This window comes from Poecilia mexicana, unplaced genomic scaffold, assembly GCF_051168715.1.
Source record: "Poecilia mexicana isolate PSO_F unplaced genomic scaffold, ASM5116871v1 scaffold_18, whole genome shotgun sequence".
NCBI lineage: Eukaryota > Metazoa > Chordata > Actinopteri > Cyprinodontiformes > Poeciliidae > Poecilia > Poecilia mexicana.
In genome coordinates, this window is record NW_028263387.1 from 7,040,938 (window position 1) to 7,046,937 (window position 6,000).

Sequence of the window (6,000 nt, forward strand, 5' to 3'; positions counted from 1 at the left end):
GGGTACCAACTTGCCATGGCGGCTTTGAAAGATTAATACGACTTGCTTATGTTGCTACCCAACGTGAAATCAATTTACTTTTTTTTTCCCAAAAATTTGTTTTATCTGCAATTTTACATTTACCTGAGCTGTGTTACAATATACAAATGCCACAAAAAACATAGCTACACAACAAATTCCCAAATTTACATCTATACTTTTTTCCATTTCAGATGGAGATGTTATTTTTAATTTTGAAAAGTAGTTTGAAATTCAAACTTGTTAAAAATTTTTTAAATTAGTCCATATAAGGAGTTGAACCGTAACTCAATTTTTTTTTCCAGAACTGTTGCCACTACATGGCCTTGCAGTGTTTTCTACATCAATACAAAACAGGAAGATCCTCCTCTGCGTTGTCACTGTCCATAGTAAAAATAATATCAGGGTCCCCTATGCTTCTCTATCCCATTTTAGTCCAAGCAAGAATTGTTTTCAGGAACGTCGGCCAAATGCCATCCCAATGATGCCAAAAATCCCACTGATCGATTTCTATTCAAAAACTAGTTAATATTTAAGATTTCAATAATGTGCATACGTAGGTGTTACAGGAAACTAAGAATTACGTATTGCAGATACAAATAGCTGCTCGAGTTTGCATTGTGGCTAATGTTCTACATTGTCCTTTAACAAAGAGGTTTTGGTAAAAAAATTCCCAACTAAAAAAAAAAACATTACATTAACTTTGAGTGCCCATTAACAGATGGATTATTTTTTTCCTTTTCCTGCAGTGTGTTCTCCATAGCCCTGCTATAATTAGACTTGCCGACAGGCGTTAAATACCCGACTTGCACACAAAGCCTTTGTGCTCCAGCTGAAGGCCCTCAATGCACCCACGCTGCTGGAAGAAGGAGAAAAAGAAGAAGAAGAAAAAGTCAGGTATATCTTCGGTGATCCAAAATTGAAATATCAACCTTTTATATTCTGCTTGGTGCAAAAGGAAAGAACAGAATATGTTTTCATTGTTTATAAGTTTTGAATCTCAGACTTTGCTGAAGCAGTTTGAAATACTAACATGGTGATGAGAATGTTTCCATAGGAGACTTTATATCTTTGAGAAGGAATTGAGGCTCAGCCTTTACCTTATTGCTTTATCTCATTAAGTTATGCAGACATTTGTCATATGCCTCATCACATGTCCTAGTCTTAACTGCAAGGCCTGCATGACTTCATTTTCGGTAGCCACCCACTGGAGTCTGCTAAGGGCCCTACAGACATTCAGATGATTAAGGCAGGAGACAGACAGACAAACTAAGCTCTGAAAGAATGAACAAACTGCAATGAAAAGTGAACTTATTATAATAAACAAAACAAATTGGGTGGAGCATCTGTGAACTATAATACACACACATAAACAGCATATTCATATGTGATCTGACTGTGATAAATTTGATGTCTTTCACATTTAGTTTCACTAGTCCATGAATTTCATCAGTAAGCTCCTGTAAAAAGAGAAATATTGAGCAGTCTTAGTTTGGCAGTAGAATAGAAGTTCTAAAAGTGCTACAATTGGTGCAGTTTTAAAATGCATAATCAAGGATTCAAGGATTTGTTATTGTCATACCACCTTGCTCATTTGTGGTACAAAATTCCAACTCAGATCCCAGATTAAGAAATTTACTACACAAAAATATTTGAAAAATAAACAAGTAAATTAACAATAAGTAATTTAACCAAGGTCTGTGGGATGATGGTGTTGAAGGCTGAGGGGAAGTCCAAACAGAGCAGACAGTAATCATAAATGAACTACTTTACTAGTAATGATCACCAAGTTAAATCACATAATAGAGGTTAAGATTACATTCTTTAGAACAGATTTTTTAATCAAAGGTGCAGTTATGTACAAATCATATCCAATTATATGAACAATAATAATAAGAGCACATTGCCAGGTTTCAGAGAATCAGCTACAAGCCTTCTTGCTCACCTGTGCTGCCAGGACTTGTCTACATCTTGCTTTCATCGTTAAATCACATTTTCACCATAACCTGGATCTTGCCGTGTCCATCCTCACCACCACAAAACTCCACTTCATGACAATGTTAAAAATATATATCTCACATAACAAGGCCTCTTTGTATTGTTAAAGACAAAAAAGTAACAATTAAACATGTTTCAGACAATTTAAACATGGGATTTTGTACTTATTATTCAACAGTCAAAGTAGCTTTTACTTTTTCAGATGAAAGTGAAGGTACACTCAAGCATGGACGTATCAGTTAGACTTTAAATTATTTGGAAACAGAACTATTTCAAAGAAACATGAAAACAACTACCCTGAAATGACAGTAAAAGTCCATCATGATTTTGATCAGGGTAGAAACATGTGCATCACCGTCTCCAGTGTTTTCAAAACAAAATCATGGGAGTAGTTTTAACATTGAATAAGCCACAAAGTCCTTATCTTGATTTTGGAAAGTGACAAGCGCTGCTGCAAGTCTTGTCACAAAGGCTAACTGGACCCCCTCAAAGATGACGGGGCCTTCAGCGCTGATCATCCATCCATCCACCAGTTTGGTCATTGCTCTATGATGGGCAGAGAGAGACGTTTTGTTGTATTTTTCCCCAAACATTTTATAGATTCTATACTTTGACACATCATACCTGAATTAATTTCAGGTCAACATAGAAAATTATTTCACTCTCATGTTAATGATAGTGCCTTCCAGTCTTCTTTCATGTGTAAATTATTATTTTTTTAAAGAACCATGTTATTATAGAAAAAAACCAACATGTTAAAAAGTAATAAGCAAAACAGGTAAATATTGATCATTCTTTCTTCTTCCACAATATCAGACAAGGCCTGCCACCTGACTGACAAACGTAGGCTGGTTTCAACATCTGCTGCTGTTGCATAGAATGGATAAGTGTGTATTAGAAAAACAGTATGAATATGCAAAAATGGATAAAACTTTTAATATTTACCTGCGATGATTTTGCACCAGTTAACATTAGACCTAGCTAACGCCAGCTTGAATTCACAGCTATGGAAAGATGAAAGAGAAAAAAATTGGCCCTGTATTGTTTTTGTATTAGATAGACCTTAGGCACAAAATACTTGTATTACAGCTCAATATTACAAATAAATTAACTTTCCTTACTACTTGACTGTGACCCAAGACGTGGTTATCCAAAGTAAAATCAAAGACAAATGACATAACAGCACAGTTTCTGGTCTAAATTCACTTTCTGTCATGCAAAAACAAACTTTTAATTATCCATAGTGATTTTTCTTACCCTTTTGGTGCTTAAAATTGGAGGATGAATGCAGATTGTGAAAGTTACAAATATTGAAGAAAAATGTCCATCCAAGACAAAATACTGTTTCACACCATTATTTTACAGTAGTTGCTGACTGTCATCATTCTTGATTATAACAACAAAAAAATACATAAAATAACAGCATTCTACTGTACTTTACAATAACAGTATGTTACTGCTAGAATTCTGCTGTAAATTTACAGAAATTTCTAACAGTGTAATTGAATGGCTGGTTTGCTACATAAAGCTAAAACAAATTTAGCAAATCTTCAGTTTTAAGTGTATGGTCATATACTTACCTTTGTCTCCTCTTTTCTTAGTGTGTTCAGGCTAAAAGGTTCAAACAGGGGCCTGTAATTATCTCTTCAGGTTCAGTCTATTTCCCTAGTGCAGACTCTGGAAGAGTTCATTTCATGATTGGGAGTGTTTTGTTGTTGACTTACAATTTAAAAAAAATAAAACACTTGTTGCATCTTTGATGGTTGTGCAGGAGTCTCCACTTCTGCTTCTGGGCCAAAGATGCGTCGTTGTATAGCCGCACATCTGCTTGCTGCAGACATCTTCACGCGTACAAAGCGCAAGTGTAGAGTTGAGTTGGGGGCGGCGGGAAACCTTTCCAGTTAATTCCAAAACATCTTACTTTACAGTGAGTTTATTTTAATCATCCTTTCACAGTTTCTCCCACTCTCTCTGACTCACGCTGCACTCCCTGTGCTCTCGACTTGTCTGTTGTTGATGTGTTTGTTCATGAAAGCTTGGCTCATTCTCCTGAACCAAACCTTTATGACAGCAAGGGTCATAAAGGTCAACAAAGCAAGTGGCTAGCGCTAGCTTGTTGTCTTGTCTTGTTTTGTAAAGGCAGTGCGCTCTGCTCTTCTTCTACTCCAGCCCTCAAGGTCCGGTATTCTGCATACTTTAGCTCTTTCCTGGGTTCCTCATAAACAGATCAAAATTTCTATTTCTTAGCGGGTCTCAGTAGAACTTTGACATGTATCACCGCATAAACAACAGTTCTACAAACAGATGTTTTAGTTTCCTTATTTCAATTTATTAACTCTGTTTTAACATGAATAGGCGGTGTGACTAGAGCTAGATGAAAAAACTTTAGCTCCTGTTTAAGAACTAAACAGGAGCTAAAAATTTAACTCCTTTAGCTGCTGAGGTGGATAAGAGCTCACCAGATCAGAATTGTGATGCATTCCTGAGCACCACTGACTACGTAACTTTAATCTGATTATTGGATTGTAAATAGTAATGCGTTAGATTACACATTACAAGGGGGCAGATTAGAGAAACACGTTGATGACACCGTTGTTTGACATTTCTGCTCAAGCTATTTACGGATCTGTCAGGTTTCTGATATGTGTCCCTTCCAATGATAAACTTGTTCCTACGCCCTGGCAGCATTTGAATAGTGAAATATTGACATCATATTTAATCCCTAATGGAAAGTTTTCAGATGTTTATGTCAATAACCTCTTTGCCCTGACTGAAGATACAGTGTTATGTTTTGGGAAATCAATCTTGATTAATAATTAAAGTGCATTTTAAAGAAGGTTGAAGACGACAGAACTTAAGTAGCCAAGAAATGTTGAACTCAAGCTTTAGATTTTCTCTTTTGCGTTTTAATATTATCTTGTTAAACTGACACTTTTTTAATTTAATTTCTTTGTTAATTTGTATCTTCAATGGGGTAAATATATGAGCAGTATAGAGTAATGTGCAAAAATGCATAGAACATTGCAGGGCTGGCCCATGGCATAAGCAAACTAAGCAGCCGCTTAGGGCCCCAGGACCACTAAGGGACCCCCTGAGTGGAGCTGATGTTTTTTTTTAAAGTAATAATTTCTATGTCATTATAATATCAAAAACACACAATTTCACTATGAAGTGATTTGTCTTTACAATATATGTTTGATAATGTATGTAGAAATTATAATTTTATTGATAAAAAGAAAAAAATAAATTGCTCTTGGGGGCCCCTGGTGACCACGGTAGGTACTGCACACTTCGCCAGTAACATGAGCTACCATGCAATGTGCAGAGCATCCAAATATCCAAAGCTCCAGTCAGAAGTTAAGCAAAAAAATGTCTAAAAAAAAAGACTTATCCTTCAGGGAGGAAGAAAAGAAAGAGGAAGAATAGAAAAAAGCCAAGATAAAGGTTTGTTTTAATGTGCCTTGGTAATGTAATATAAAAGATTAGTAAAGCTGGTAATAGAAAATTAGCTTGATAGTGACCTGGAATGGTCCAGTTCAACAGCCAAACATTTATGTTAGGGTATTTGTGTTTGTGTGAAACTGAGTTTTAACTTTAAATGAGTTGATTCTCCTGCTTGGCTCTGTATATTTCTGAGTGTTACGGCCCCCCCCTTTGTGAGGAGGAGGGGAGTAACACGACAACCATAAAAACTTGACAGAGTCCAAGTGAATGTTGTCAAAAGAAGGGATTTATTGATGACAAAAATCCCAGAAGGCTCACACAAACTGTGGGGGAGAAAGGGGCGGTTAGGTGGTGCCAAATCAAAGAAAATAATAAAACAAAACAGGGCCTATCTACCGACTGTGCTAAAGAAACAAAAGAAAACAAAAACCCTGCCTATCTAATCTAACAAAAGTTTCCACCAAAACTTTACATGGGTGGCACCCACCTGCTTACCTAGTGTATCTAACAGAAAAAACACCTACGTGATGAAATGTACAG